Source organism: Pongo pygmaeus, chromosome 4 (assembly GCF_028885625.2).
Source record: "Pongo pygmaeus isolate AG05252 chromosome 4, NHGRI_mPonPyg2-v2.0_pri, whole genome shotgun sequence".
NCBI lineage: Eukaryota > Metazoa > Chordata > Mammalia > Primates > Hominidae > Pongo > Pongo pygmaeus.
The window spans coordinates 165393701-165410295 of NC_072377.2; positions in this window are offsets into that span (position 1 = coordinate 165393701).

The following is a 16595-nucleotide window of genomic DNA, read 5'->3' on the forward strand; positions in this document are numbered from 1 at the left end:
CATAAATAGATGCAAGTTTAAGCAGAGATGGAAATGCGTGGCTGCCGCTTTTTCCCTCTGCACTCACGGCAGGCTCAGAGCTGGAATTAGAACACTGGCAGCCAAACTCTAGAGCCTGTTGTCTAAGCATTATACTTTGCTTTCTCCAGATATACCCAAATGTTACCCCAGAATCCTTCTATCTGCAGATTAATTCCCCCGGCTTCATTAAGATTGTGGGGTTCAGGTTTATTTTACAGTGCCATTCATTTGTTCACCCACTCATTCATTTGTCCACAAATTAAACACTACTTTTGTGCATCTGCCATGTGCCAGGCACAGTTAGGTGCCAGGGATCCAGTCGTGAATAAAACAATCTGGGCTTGGGGCTACAGTTAGTAGAAGCAACACTTCTTGTTTAGGACTGTCAGTGGTGGGAGGGCCCAGGATTTGTGTGATTTGCCACAAATTTAGTGGTCCCCTTTTCTGCATTGAACCAGAAAGTCTTCTAATTGGTGAAGAAAATCAGCAACAATCTGAAAAATAAAATATGGCACCCTATGCTTCACCCTGGACCAGAAATTGGGCCACCTGCCATCATTTTCTGACCAGGCTGATTTAGCTATTTGACCTTCGGCCTCAATTATAACTCATGTTCAAGCAGTGGTTTCTCATACATTAGTTTACTTTGCTCCTTCCAATACCTGATTGGTGAGAGAGGACCATTTCTGAGGAGGTCTCTGATGTGTAGAGAGGTTATATGACCTGCCAGTTCCCATAGCTGGTAGGAGACAAGCTAGGGCTAAAACCCAGTTTTAACTTCTATCACCCTTTTTTTTTTTTTTTTTTTTTTTTTTTGAGACAGTCTCACTCTGTCACCCAGGCTGGAGTGCAGTGGCACGATCTCAGCTCACTGCAACCTCCACCTCCCAGGTTGAAGCATTCCTCCTGCCTCAGCCTCCTGAGTAGCTGGGACTACAAGTGCGTGCCATCATGCTTAGCTAATTTTTGTATTTTTAGTAGAGATGGGGTTTCAGCATGTTGGCCAGGCTGGTCTCAAACTCCTGACCTTATGATCCCCTCACCTCTGCCTCCCAAAGTGCTGGGATTACAGGCATGAGCCACTGTGCCCAGCCTATCACCTTGTTTTTATTATCTCATCATGTTGTCATTTTAATGTTTTTAACTTTTCAGTTTCCCCATCTTTAAAATAAGGAAATTCAACTGTGTGGTTTGTAAAAGTAAGTTCCCTCCCTCCCTCCTTTCCCTCTTCTCTCCCTCCCTCCCTCCCCTCTCTCCCTCCCTCCCTCCCCTCTCTCCCTCCCTCCTTCCCTCCCTTCCCTCCCTTCCCTCTCTCTCTCTCTTCCTCCCTCCCTTCCCTCTCTCCCTCCCTCCCTTCCTTCCCTCTCTCCCTCCCTCCTGTTCGTGGACCAAACTGAGGGTCAGGCTGCTCTTTCTCGTGGCCCAATAACGAGATGCAGATGAACTGGGGAGGAAGAGAGTTTTTATTTCTGTAACCAGTTACAGGGAGAAAGCCCGGAAATTATCACTAGACCAACTCAAAATTAAAAAGTTTTCTAAGCTATATGTCTACATGTAAGTGTGCGTTCATCTAAAGACATTAGTGATTAATTTCTTTTAATCTATAACTAAGGTCTGAGTCCTGAAGACCTTCCTCTAGAGCCTCAGTAAATTTACTTAGTCTAAATGGGTCCAGGTGCTGGGGTGATTACTTATCTTATCTCCTGCTAAATCATGGAGGTTTGGGGAGTTCCTTTAGACCTCCAATAAACCTGTTTGTGGAGGCCTGGGGAGTTTCTTCAGACCCCCATTAAAACTTGTTTAATCCTAAATGGGTCCTGTTAAGAATTCCTTCGTTATTTTGTCATGCTTTAGTGTCCAGGCAAAACTCTTGGTGGGCTTTTGTTGCATTCCAGCCTTTGTATAAGGGCACTGGCTCAATCAGCTTTTAATGTTTAACCTAGCTGTCAGTCAGTGCTGGGACAGTTGTGATGAAAGCTTGCATAACTGAGACCTAGCTTCCCTCCCTTCCTCCCCTCCCTACCTCCCTCCCTTCCTTCCTTCCTTCCATCCATCTATCACTGGAGTGCCTACTATGATGGAGACATTATGCTAGAAGCTGGAAATAATGTTACACAAAACACATGCACACACCCCATTAAGAAAGTTAAAAAGCCACCCAACGAATGGGAGAAAATATTTGCAAATTATACATGTGGGACTTGTATCTAGAATATATAGAGAACCCTTACAACTCAATAATAAAAATACAAACAACTCAATTACAAAATTGACAAAAAAATCTGAATAGACATTTCTCCAAAGAAGCTATACAAATGGCCAGTAAGCACATGAAGAGATACTCAACATCATTAGCCATCAGGGAAATGCAAATCAAAACCATAGTGAGATACCACTTCACACCTACTAGGATAACTATACTCAAAAGATAGACATTAACAAGTATTGGCAAGATGTGGAGAAACTGGAACCCTCATACACTGCTGGTGGAATTGTAAAATAGTGTGGCCGCTTTGGAAAACAGTCTGGCCATTCATCAACTGATAGCCATACAGTTAACATATGACACAGAAATTCCACACTTAGGTATACGTCTGTGAAAGGAAAGTAGATCTCAGGACTCCCCAAATCACTAAGCCAAAGGAAAGTCAAACTGGGAACTGTGTGAGGCAAACCTGCCTCCCATTTTATTCCTACGTAAGCTAGCTACAAAGATAAAAAAGCTACATACCTCCCTCACAATTTGCCCACAAGGAAATTCCTTGTGGACAAAGGACAGACAGAATTCAGTCATTCTTCTGCTCATGTGAGACAATGCATGTCTGATTGCTTCTTCTGCCCTATTATTTCACTAAGCCAGACTAACGAATAAGTGACTATTCCTCTACCTTCCTCTCACATGTAAATTGTATATTCAGTAAAAGGCTAACCAGAGACAAAAAAATGCAACAGTTTGTCTTGCATCTACCTATGATCTGGAAGCCCCCACCCCTGCTAGTTGTCCCAGCTCTCCAGACTGAACCAGTGTACATCTTACATATATTGATTGATGTCTCATGTTTCCCTATAATGTATAAAACCAAGCTGTGCCCCGACCACCTTGGGCACAATGTTGTCAGGACCTTCTGAGGCTCTGTGACAGGCATGTTCTTAACCTTGGCAAAATAAACTTCCTAAATGGATTCAGGTCTGTCTCAGATACTTTTGGGTTCACACATCCATGAGAAATGCAAACATATGTCCACGCAAAACTTTTACATGGGTATTCATTCATAGAAGCATCAAAGAGGCAAAAGGTAGCAACAACCCAAATGCCCATCAGCTGATGAATGGATAAATAAAATGTGGTAGATCCTAATGATGGAATATTATTCATCCATAGGAAGGATGTACTGATACGCATTAAAACATGGATATATCTTGAAAGCATTATCCTAAGTGAAAGAAGCCAGTCACAAAAGGCCACTGATTGTATGATTTCATTTATATAAGATGTCCGGCATATATATAGACAGAACGTAGATCAGTGATTCCCCAGGGGTGAAGGAGGGGAATGGAGATTGACTGCTAATGGTTATGGGATCTATTTTGGGGATGATGAAAATGTTCTGGAATTGATTATGATGATTGTACAACTCTGCAAAATACTAAAAACCAATGCATTTTTCACTTTAAATGGGTAAATTGTCTGGTGTGTGAGCTATATAGCTATAGCTCAATAAGGCTATTATATACTTATTTTATTTTATTATTATTTTTTAGAGACAGAGTCATGCTTTGTCACCCAGCCTGGAGTGCAGTTGTGCAATCTTAGCTCACTGCAACCTCTGCCTCCTGGGTTCAAGTGATTCTTCTGCCTCAGCCTCCCAAGTAGCTGGGACTACACGTGTGCACCACCATGCCCGGCAAATTTTTGTATTTTTATTAGAGCTGGGGTTTCACCATGTTAGCCAGGTGAAACTTGAACTCCTGACCTCAGGTGATCTGCCTGCCTCAGCCTCCCAAAGTTCCGAGATTACAGGTGTGAGTCACCACACCTGGCCTATATACATATTTAAAAAACACTAGCATGGTCTCTGTGCTTATGGAAAACAGTCTTGTTGGAGAGATAATTTTAATCAAATAATTATACAAAATTATCTAACAATTACAAATTACGGTGAAGGAAAAGAATCCCATATTATGAAAGAGACTAGCTGGAGGCTAATGGTGAGGGGGTGGTAGGTAAACATTCAAGTGCTCTTACAGAGATCCCCAAGTAACAGTGGCTTAAATAAGGTAGATGTTCCATTCTTGCTGATCTATCAGTGCAGGTGTAAGTGGTCTAGGGTGTAAAAGGAAGCCTCACAATTTTGGGGCTCTTCTGGCATGCTGTTCTGCTGTTCCCTGGGGGGCTGCACTCATGTGCATGGTCCACAGTGGCTCTCCACCATGTCTACAGTCCAAGCCTGAGAAGAGGGAGGGAAACAGTAAAAAACTCTCCACTCCTGCTCATATCCAGCACTTTGTCACACCAGGTGAGGAAGCAAAGTCAGATGTCTATGTGTTCAGATACCACTTAAGGGTTCTATTAGTATAGAAGGAGGAGAGAATATATATTGGGCAAACAATTAGCAATCTCTGCCATAGATGGCCTCTCTGAGGAAGTGACATTGAAAGCAAGAACCTCAGGATAAGTTGATGTTAAAGAGAGGAACGAGTTTTCCAGGCCAGGGGGATGGCATATGGAAGGGTCATGAGGCAGGAAAGGCCAGATACCATGTTTAATGATGCTTAATGATATGCGTGTCTACCATACACATCCCCTAAAAATTTTTTTTTGTTTTGACAGGGTCTCTCTCTGTGGCCCAGACTGGAGTGCAGTGGTGCAATCATAGCTCATTGCAACCTCCAATTCCCAGGCTCAAGTGATCCTCCCACCACATGCCACCATGCGTGGCTAATTTTTTATTTTTAGTAGAGATAAATTCTCCATGTTGCCCAGGCTAGTCCTGAACTCCTGGGCTCAAGAGATCCACCCACATCAGCCTTCCAGACTGCTGGCCCGGTCTCCTCCAGATGTTTATAACTCATGAGTGCCAGGACTAGACCTGGTACTAGGAAGCAGCTGCATTGGATTTACCAGGCTTTTCACTCTTGTATTTTACAGGGCTGGGACAGGCCTGGACTGCAAGGAGGGGTCTTTGCACCATCTCTGAAAAGCCGATGTGTATCCTCAGCTTTGAGAACTGAATTCCATGGGTTGTGTCTGTGTCAGACCTGTGAAATTCAGTTCTTCAGCTGGGATATCTCTGTCGTCGTGGGCTTGAGGACACTGGAGAGAGTAGATCCTGAAGAACTTTTTCAGTCTGCTGAAGAGCTTGGAAGACTGGAGACAAAAGGCAGAGTTTCAGGCTCTGAAGGTATAAGGAGTGTGAGTTCCTGTGAGAAACACTCATTTGATTGTGAAAAGACTTGAATTCTCTGCTAAGCAGGGTTCCAAGTAGCTAAATGAATGATCTCAGCAAGTCTCTCTTGCTGCTGCTGCTACTCGTTTACATTTATTGATTACTTAGGATGATTCAGGTACTGTTGTAAGTGCTTTACATGCTGTTATAGGAGACTCTTGGGAGAAATCACTTTAATGAAGCTTGAGACACATGGCATTGCCATGCAATGATTTTTCCCCCCTCTTCACGGGATCAGAGGGAACTAACAGAATGTGACAATGATTCTTTAGCAGGGACTGCTGAGGCTTCTGGTTCCTTTTTACGATCTGCGGTAAAAGAAGATGAGAAACATGGGTATGCCCTTCTTTTGGTCCCCCTCTTCCTTTATTTGAATCTCTACTGCCTTCTATAAATATATTAGGGCTACATTGTCCCTTTGTATTTCAAACAAGGCAAAAAGAGGTTGTAATTAGACTTTACTGCAATCCTCAGTTTCTCCAGGGAACAGGAATGCAAAGGTTTTGAAGGCCTCTCTATTTGCTGACATGGTCAGCTGGGTGCCATGGGCCAAGTCCTTCTGTTGCCCTCCTCTGTCACCAAGTAAGCTAGGTCCATTCTGAGGCTCAGGTTTGCTGTGATGATGACCACTTTTAGGCAGAAGGTTAGAGGCCTCATGAGTGCTATATGGACTTTATTAGGCTTTAGATTTGATGGGGAATAAGGGATGTGATTTGTCTTTTGGGAACTCATCTTTGATTCTTCATTGTATCTTGGTATCTTGGAATTTCCATGTCATTACAGTCTACAGAATGAAAGAGTAACCTGTCCCAGAGGACAGGCAGGTGAAAGACTCCACAGCATGCTCATTCTCATTCTGTCTTCTCAGTGACATCGAGGTTTACTGAGTGCCCACTATGTGCCAAGCACTGTGCTCAGGGCTTTCTTTGTATGCATGATCTCAGTGAATCTCACCAAGCCTCTTCTGGAAAATGGGGACAAATTAACAACAGGATGGCAAATTGAAAAACACGTAACCATGTTCTACAGATGCAAAGGGGCACTTGGTTATTATGAAGGCCCCCTCGCAAGCGTGTGGGACATGGGTATGTTCTCTGGGTTGTACTGATCAGATCAAGGACCTCCCCCACCCTTCTCACACTCTGCCCACTTCCGCCCTTTGCTTATCAGACCCTTAGCCAGTGACTCATTCCAGAACCAGAACCTTGGTGAAATCTCAACTGACACCAGAGATCGGTGTCTTCAGTCCTCGACTGATGAAGAAAATCCAGAATATATACTAGAAGCTCCAAATTCTCTGAGTTTCAGCTCGTCTGTGCTGTGGACACTGACTTTGGCTCAGAACTCCGATTTAGTACAAAAGGCTCATTTTTATTTCAGGGGCACTCTTCGTAAAGCAAACCTAATAAATGAAATATGGAATTCACAGATGCACACACACATTAAAATTAACCTGGTGTATCTGTGAGGAGTAGGCAGAAATTCACTATATAAAAGAATGCTTCATTTCATAGAGAATTTGTGTTAAGATTCCATTAGATAGTACATTTCTCAAAGATTTTTGAGGTAGTATTTGCTTTATCAAAACTTGGTTTATGTAAGTGGAAAAAGCATGTTGCAAAATAACTTGGTGTCTATGATTCAGTTTATGTAAAATAATAAACGTATGTAGGAATACGTGTGTTGAAAGATGTACATCAATTTGTTAACAATGGCTATCTCTGAGGTGGTGGGATTTGAGACGTGTTTTTCTTTTTGGTTGTATTTTTCTCTGTTGTTTGACTTAACACAGAACATGTTGAGTTACAACAATAAAGTTATTGAAGACAATATAACACCCAATTGTGATGAGTCCAGACAGTACTCATGCTGTGCATTTATTAGACAGTATGCCGTAGAGGTGGGTCATAGCGGAGTGGAGACAGAGCCCTGATTTGTTGTCCCTTGAAGAAGACAGGCACAGGGTAATATGTAGTGTGATTCTTTTTTTTTTTTTTTTTTGCACGAGGAGAAATGTGTGTGTATCCGTGTAAGTGTATGGATGTCCAGTGGGTAGTGGGTGTTAAGATTGCAAGTGATTTGTTTCCCCTCTCCCTTAATCATGCTTTTCTGCCTAAATAAAAAAAGAACACTCTCCAAAAATCCATCCATGTGTGCCAGTGGTTTTTAAATGTGTTTCTTGGACCAGCAGCATCAGTATCACCTGTGACTTTTTTTTTTTTTGAGTCACTCTGTCACCCAGGCTGGAGTGCAGTGGTATGATCTTGGCTCACTGCAACCTCCGCCTCCTGGGTTCAAGCAATTCTCTTGCCTCAGCCTCCCAAGTAGCTGGGATTACAGGCACCTGCTACCATGCCCGGGTAATTTTTATATTTTTAGTAGAGACGGGATTTCACCATGTTGGCCAAGCTGGTCTTAAACTCCTGACTGCAGGTGATTTGCCCACCTCGGCCTCCCAAAGTGTTGGGATTACAGGCATGAGCCACCACGCTTGGCCTGGGAATGACTTTTGGATTAGCCAACCAACCTGTGAACTTTTTAGAAATGTAAATTTTCAGGCTCCACTCAAGACCCCCTGAATAGAAAACTCTAGGGGTAGGGCCCAGCAATTTCTGTTTTACCAACCCTTTGGCTGACTTTTATGCACACTAAAGTTTTAGTACTGATAGGGTCAATCAAGGGACATCTGCATTCCCCTGGAACTGAAATATAGCTGACATTGACATGAAAGATGCTGGCCCACTCCTACAAGTATGCATGCAAGTATTCCGCAAAACTTATTTCTGAGAGATGAACAGCAGGACCCCAAAACTTCAAGATCGTTAGAAGTGATATTTCCACCAGTGAATAGTAGATGTCTAGGTTTTTAATGTGCAAACTTTAGGTGCATAAAACCGCTTGAAGAAGTTGTCAATTAAGGCAGGTCATACCCCTGACCCACAGACTAAGCATTTCCAAGGATCTGTCATTTTAACCATCACTCACGGAACGTCATCAAGGAGATCCTAGGACGACACTTAGAGCAACTATTCCAGGCTTTTTCAAATGCTGTTTTCCCCCTCCGTACTGTTACGTTTCTTCTTTCCAATTCATCCTTTCTCTTCCTGTTGTGACTGACGGGGTCTCAGAAGCAGATTAGCCATCCTTTTGGCTCTGTGCTTGGGAGAGAATAGCTCACATGCTGCTAGAGCGGTGCCTTGGGAGTAATACTAATGATAATGGAAGTATTGATTTGCCATCCTCCGATAACAAAGGAAGGTCATGATTTATCAGCTCACATTAATGGGACGAGGTGGAAAGTTGGACACACTACCTCACAGTCTGTCTTTCCCTTTTGCTAGGTTGCTGGGATTCAGTGATTTAGGGACACAGTGGTTTCCTAAGTCCTGCCAGCAGTCAAACCTTTGTTAGTTAAAAGGGAAATTTCTTTTTTTCATATTTTCTCACATCTAGACTCTTGCCCTCTTTTCTAATAATATTTCAGAGAGGCAGCTCCCAGTTTGGGTGTCCAGGTGGTCAGAGAGTCTGGAAAAATGCTCTGGGGGCAGGAAACCAGGGTACAAGCCATCTTGTCTAGTTCCTCTTTGCTCTTGTTGGCACTAAGGTGATTTCACAGCAGTTTTTTAAGGACGTTCCGCTCCCATCTCCTGCGGAAGCCCTTCCAAGTAGAAGAGTTAATTTTGATTATTCCTGGGAAAGTGCAGAAAATATAATTACAACTTTATTGGATATTTACACTGCTCCAGGTATCTTGTAATAATGAAAGATTTCTCTATTTTCTATATCTGAAAACTGAGGCTCAGGGAGATTACATAATTTGCTTAAATTTCACGCACAACATGTTAAGCGTCACAGCTAGGATGTTAATCAGGAATGCACAGTGAGAGCCTATGTTCCTTTCACTAAAGTTTGTACTGTATTAGGATTTACAATTTGTAAAGCACTTTAACACACATTAGTATATTTGCTGAACACCACATTCTTCAGTGAAATAGCTCTTCTTTTTTTTTTCTTTTTCAGACAGAGTCTTGCTCTGTCACCCAGGCTGGAGTGCAGTGGTGCAGTCTCAGCTTACTGCAACCTCCACCTCGTGGGTTCAAGCAATTCTCCCTGCCTCAGCCTCCCGAGTGGCTGGGATTACAGGCGCCCACCACCACACCTGGCTAATTTTTGTATTTTTTACTAGACAGGGTTTTGCCATGTTGGCCAGGCTGGTCTCGAACTCCTTACCTCAAGTGATCTGGCTGCCTTGGCCTCCCAAAGTCCTGGGATTACAGGTGTGAGCCACTGCGCCTGGCCATAGCTCTTCTTATAATCCTAATTTTAGAGATAGGAAAGTGGAATTTTCAGAAGATTTTGCAACGTATCTGTCCCCCGTGCCACATAGCTGGTAATTGGTGACGTGGAGCCTCAAAACCAAAATCCCTATAGCAAAAATATCATTTTTACCTAAAAAATGTATACAAATATACATAAACTTGGAAGGAAAGAAAAAAAATCTTTTGCCTCGGTTTCTCCAGTGTGACTGAAAACAGAAGGGCATGCATTGAGGCCCACTCTGACTTATTCCTTCACCTGTGCCTTTGGTCAGTAGGAGTGAGCCCCTGTCCATGACCAATTCCACCCCCAGGACACAGTTATACTTTAAAATATGTGACACTTAAGAAGCCATATGTGCTTTTTCTTTGGGTCCTGCAATGCTCCTAAGACTGGTCAGATTCCACTGTCTCTGGTCAGCACGTTTATTTATTTATTTATTTATTTTATTTCTGAGACAGTCTCACTCTGTCACCCAGGCTGGAGTGTAACGGTGCGATCTCAGCTCACTGCAACCTCTGCCTCCCGAGTTCAAGCAATTCTCCTGCCTCAGCCTCCTGAATAGCCAGAATTACAAGCATGCACCACCATGCCTGACTAGTTTTTGTATTTTTAGTGGAGATGGGGTTTTCCCTTGTTGGCCAGGCTGGTCTGGAACTCTTGACCTCAAGTGATCCACCTGCCTCAGCCTCCCAAAGCGCTGGGATTACAGGTGTGAGCCACCACACCTGGCCATATTTCCTTATTTTAAAACTTATTTTTCTTCTTATATATGTAATATGAATTTATGGCAAAAAAGTTTGAAAATATGGGAAGGTATAAAAGAGAAAATTGGAAATTATTAAAATTTTTAATAATTATGAAATTATGATTTTTTTACTGGAAATTTGGAGAATTCAGAAAATCATAGGAGAAAAAAGTTATCTATACACTTATAGATTACCATTTTGGGTTATTTCTTTTCATTTTCACTTTTTTTCTTTTACACGATTGGGATTATCTTTTAATTTGTGTATCTGTGTTCTGTGTTCTGTTGTTTAACATTTTGTAGTGTGCTTTTCTTCATGTCCTTGCATGGTCTTTTTGTGCATTTTAAATGGGTGCATATGCAGTTCATGGGGTGGATGCGCCTTTGTTTACATGATCATTTCCTTATTATCAGACATTCTGAACCTGGGTTTCCTGACTCTAAATCTGCTGCTATTTTTTGTCCCCACATATCTGACTATTTCCTTTAGCTTCTTGTTTGCATTTATTTGAGAATTATTTGTGATGATTTTAGGAGTGTAAAAAACAGTATAAATAAATGTATCTTGTATTACTATGTAACAGTGCTAGTGTTGAGGATGTGCCAATCTCTATTTCAATACTTTGAACAGCTTCTCATTAAAGCCCCCATCTCCCACAACAACAGTAGATACTGTTATTATTCCCATTATATAGATGATATCACAGACACCCACAGAGGGCAAGTATCACAGCACATTCATTTGTGTCTAGCAAAACATCAGCTTACAGAGCCATATACAAATAGGCATTTATTTGTTCTTAGCCAGTCTGAATATGAGTAACTACTACTAGCATTTGGGTTAGAGGCTCAGTGACATCAAGGCTGTTGTCACTGCAGAAATTTTCTCCTGTGCCTCTTGGTTTTAAAATGGCTGCAAAAGCCATAGATATATCCTGATTCAGGGGAGGAAGAGAGAGAAACAGATGGTGTGGACTAGTCACGTCTGCTCCTTTTATCAAGAAAGCACATTTTCTTTCCAGAACCCCCTTCATCTCCCCAGCAGAATTCCACTCATGCATTATTGTGTTTTTCATGACCACTGCCAACTCCAGAAGAGACTGGGAAAATGAATGTTTAACTTTTTCAGCCTCTGGAGTGGAAGAGAGGTTTGGGAATGACCTTCTTCTTTTTCTTTTTTTTTTTTGAGACAGAGTCTCACTCTGTCACCCAGGCTAGAGTGCAGTGGCATGATCTCAACTCACTGCAGCCTCCACCTCCTGGGTTCAAGTGACTCTCGTGCCTCAGCCTCCCAAGTAGCTGGGAATACAGGCATGTATCACCATGGCTGGCTAATTTTTATATTTTTAGTAGAGGCAGGATTTCACTATGCTGGTCAGGCTGGTCTTGACTCCTGACGTCAAGTGATCCACCTGCCTCTGCCTCCCAAAGTGCTGGGATTACAGGCTTGAGCCACTGCACCTGGCCTGGGAATCACTTTTGCTATGGATTAAATTATGTCCCCCAGAATTCATATGTTGAAGCTCTAACCCCCAGTGTGACTGTATCTAGAGATAGGGTCTAGGAGGTCATTATGGTAAAATGAGGTCATAAGGGTGGGGCCCTAAGACCCATAGGACTACGGTCTTATAGGAAGAGGAAGATTCAATCTCTCTCTCTCTCTCTCTCCTACCCTGTCGCCACCCCCACCCCCCATGGCGACACAGTGAGAAGGCACCAAACTTGACCATGTTGGCATCCTAATCTCAGACTTCTAGCTTCCAAACTGTGAGAAAATAAATTTGTTTTTTAAGCCACCCATTCTATGGTATTTTGTTGTGGTAGTACAAGCTGACCAAGACAAATAGCCACCACAAGATATCAGCGCCGGTCAAGTGTTGGTCTTATTTTTCCTAGCAGCTAATTTCATACAGGGGCCAACCATTGGCTAAGAATTGGTGTATATCACATCTTTGGCTTGGATTATGGTTGGAAGTGGCTCAGTGCCTGTCAAACGTCATCTCTCACTGAATATAACACCATCTAATACATGCCAACATTTTCATCAATATTACTGTCACCACAAAGTGCCATTAAAATAGAAGTGGTTTCATACATTATTTATCTGCAGCGTGTCTACTGAGTTATTCTTTTGCTGGAGAGCTGTCTCCTGGGCATTTATAAACTTGGTAACAAATCTGCAGCTCACTGGATTCCTATCTTCAGGCTGTGACAGGGAAGAGGAGGCTCCATGAACTGTTTGGGCAGAAAGTAGTTGCTGTATCTCTTCTACCAGCCCAGAACACATTTATTAAGTGCCTGGTTGCACGTGATCTGAACTAGGGGCTACACAGAAGACATTCTGAAAATGATTGGCTGTAACCCACTTTCTTTTATTTAGAGGGGGTTCTAAAAGGATCCATTATTTATTAGTGATTTTCAGTTGTGATTATTTTTAAATCAGAAATTCAAAATGGCAATTCAAATCAGTGGGAATACATTAATGAATAAAATAGTCATTACTGTCTTCATGGAATTGACGTTCTAGTAAAGAGGATATTTCATATATAAAACTAGATTTCTGGCTGTTTGAAGTACCAAAAGAACTGACAACTCTGGGCTGCCTTTTTTTCATGACAACTATCACCTGGATCCAGGGAGCCACTTTATTTATTTATTTATTTATTTATTTATTTATTTATTTATTGAGATGGATTCTTGCTCTGTTGCCCAGGCTGGAGTACAGTGGCATGATCTCGGCTCACTGCAACCTCCGCTTCCCTGGTTCAAGTGATTTTCCTGCCTTAGCCTCCTGAGTAGCTGGGATCACAGGCGTGCACCACCATGCCCGGCTAATTTTTGTATTTTTAGTAGAGATGGGGTTTCCCATGTTGGCCAGGGTGGTCTTAAACTCCTGACCTCAGGTGATCCACCTGTCTCGGCCTCCCAGAGTGCTGGGATTACAGGTGTGAGCCACCACACTCGGCTGGTGGAGCTACTTTTAGATGGGGTATGAGAACTGTCATTTGTCACACTCCTCATCACTCCTATTGTCTCATTTGATCCACCTGGAATCTCAATGGAGTACATAACACTATTATTATTATTATCATTATTACTGCCACTTGCAGACAAAGAAACTGGGGCTCAAAGAGGTGAAGTGACTGGCCAAGGTTTTCTAACTGTAGAAGATGGATTGTGATATGAACCCACTTCTATGCAACTTCAGAGGCTGAAGTCTTTGCCACTATGCAGAGTGTTAATTCAGGAGGCAGGAACACAAAAATATCACTAAGCAAAAACATTCAACCCATATAAGATCAAATTAGAGCAGTGTATCAGCAGGAAACAGATGGCATCCTCAAATTAGGATAACTCAAGCAGAGTTTCATAAGGAAACTATTTACAAAGGCGTGGGCAGAGTGTAGGGAAACTGCAAGGCATAGTGCAGAACCCTAGATTAGTAATAGTAGGGCTCCATTACCACTCCTAAGCCTTTAGGGGCAGATGAGGGGGTGGGTTACTGAAACTGGGGAGACAGAACTGTGGGGAGGACTGCCTTATTTGAGCTAACATCTTTTGCAATGAAATGCAGCCAACACTTGGGGACTCCACAGGGAGGGAACTTGGAGAATAAATACCCCAAGTTCATGCTCAAAGTTGTCTCTACTCCTTCCCTTTCTTCTCCTGCCAGTGCCAAACCCAATTGGAAGTCAGAGGGCAATGAACCTTTGATGCCTTCCTACAGGTCAGCCTTTGGGAGCACAAAGTAGGGCAGAGAAGAGTGGAGAATGGCCCAGGAGACAAACTGAACACCCAGCACAAGGCGCAAGTCAAAGTCAAGAAGAGCATGCTAGGGGACGAGGAAGAGTGGGGAATCAGAATATACCAACTCAAAATATGCTTCTGTAGCAGAAGGATTATTTTGAGCTGAAGGCATTTGAGATTCAACAGATGCAGAAAGAAGTTTTCCCTAAGCATCCCTTATCTGACTAAAAGCAGAAACTTCTGAGAAACGAAGACTGCTGTAATGGAAGGCTGCACCGAAATGGACCTGCATAAACAAACTTTGCAAAGATAGCCCTTATCTTCCTTGAGTTTCCCCCTATATTTACCTTCTACAATTTTGGGAAGCCTAAAACCCAAACCCCCTTTCCCGTGTCTTGTCACATCTCTACAAATGTATCATCCTTTGTTGAAATGATTTAAAAGCCTCCAAGCCTTGCCACTTTTTTGGGAGTGTTTTCTCTAATTTATGAACCACCTCCACGGGCCACATAAACTTATAAAATCACATAAAGTTTGTATGCTCCTCCTACCTCCTGTTAGTCTGTCTTTTGACAGTTTACTTTGCAGGTGCGGACACTCAGCCTCCAAAAGTAGAGGAAACATCCCCCCTTTTACACCAGTGATGATGAGTAGGGGAAGAAATAAAGATAAGGATGAGTCCAGCTTTGATGGGGCTGGGAAAGCATCTCCTTTTCCTTCTCACCTTTCTTACTCTCAGTCCTGTGAGGCCACCTTGTCTACTAGAAAAATGATTGATTCCACATCAGAGATTCCTCAAGTTTGCAACAAAGGACTTGATACCTCTGTTTTGATGACTTTTCAGATGGACAGATGGCTGAACTATGCAGGCTGGTGTCTTCCAGTTTTTTCGAAGAATGGTAGAGGGCATTAAATTCTACCTTCAGAAAGCAACACTGTAAAACCTCCAAGACAGGTCTGCCTGTTTTTCAAGTTCTCTAAAATCGATTCAGCTCAATCCTTGTCAAATACCATATATCCTACTAAACGGAGCTTTATATTACCCACCACCAAAAACCATTTGCTTGCTTACTTTCAGAATTTGCCATTTCTGAAATCAACTGGACCATGGCTTTAGATCTTTAGGGAAGTAGGTTTTCATCAGTGAATTTCAATCATCTTTACAGTGACATTTCCCACAGCCCACCCCAGAGACAGTGATATGAATATCACTGTCAGCATAAGTAACAGTAACAAATTCAGGAGCACTTTAGTTAACACTTTAACAATTCAAATAGTCTAGAAACCTAGTATACCTGGTTCAGAAACAGTGTGCTTCTGAGAATACATGGGGTGAGAGGACAGAGGCACATAGCATTGTTGAATGAGAACATTCACAAGAGCCTGGTATCATAGTTAATTTAGGAATTAGTTGTGACACCATTGTTCATGTCTCCATGAGCGTTTCCCATTCTTTTTCTTTTCTTTCTTTTCTTTTTTTTTTTTTGGAATGGAGTCTTGCTCTGTCTCCCAGGCTGGAGTGCAGTGGCATGATCTCGGCTCACTGCAACCTCCGCCTCCTGGGTTCAAGTGATTCTCGTGCTTCAGCCTCCCAGGTAGCTAGGACTACAGGTGTGCACCACCATGCCCGGCTAATTTTTTGTATTTTTCGTAGAGACAGGGTTTTACCCTGTTGGCCAGGCTGGTCTCATACTCCTGACCTCTAGTTATCCATCCGCCTTGGCCTCCCAAAGTGCTGGGATTACAGGTGTGAGCCACTGCACCTGGTCCCATTCCTTTTCCTAGATAATGGAACCCCAATATTGTTCAGAGAGTAGGCAAGCCATGTGCCTCAAAGGAAGCTGAGCTTCGCAGCCCCAGAGATCAAATTGTTGGTCCCATCCAGGTTTGGTGCCCTCAGTCTCCACCAATGCTTGCATTCGTAGGACATGTGATGCAGTTCTGACCAGTAGGCTGTGAGAAGTCTTCTGGGACTGTCTCTAGCACAGTGGTTCCCCCTTAACCACGGGAGAGACATTCCAAGACTCCCACTGGATGCCTGAAACCAAGAATAGTACTGAAAGTGACTGCCATCAGTCAGAACACGTTTCTGTTAACATGTTCCTTCCACATATGTAATGCCTTTTCCATCTTAACTAAGCACTTATCACACACTGTGTCTGTAAATTTTGCAGTCTGAGGTGTGACAGTAAAACTAGCATGAACTTCTTTTTCCTTCCTCACAATTTCACGGATAGAAGACTCATTCACACTGTAGATATTAGCATCAGCAAATGATTTCATTGCTTATTGAGAACTTTCACCTTTTCACTTAA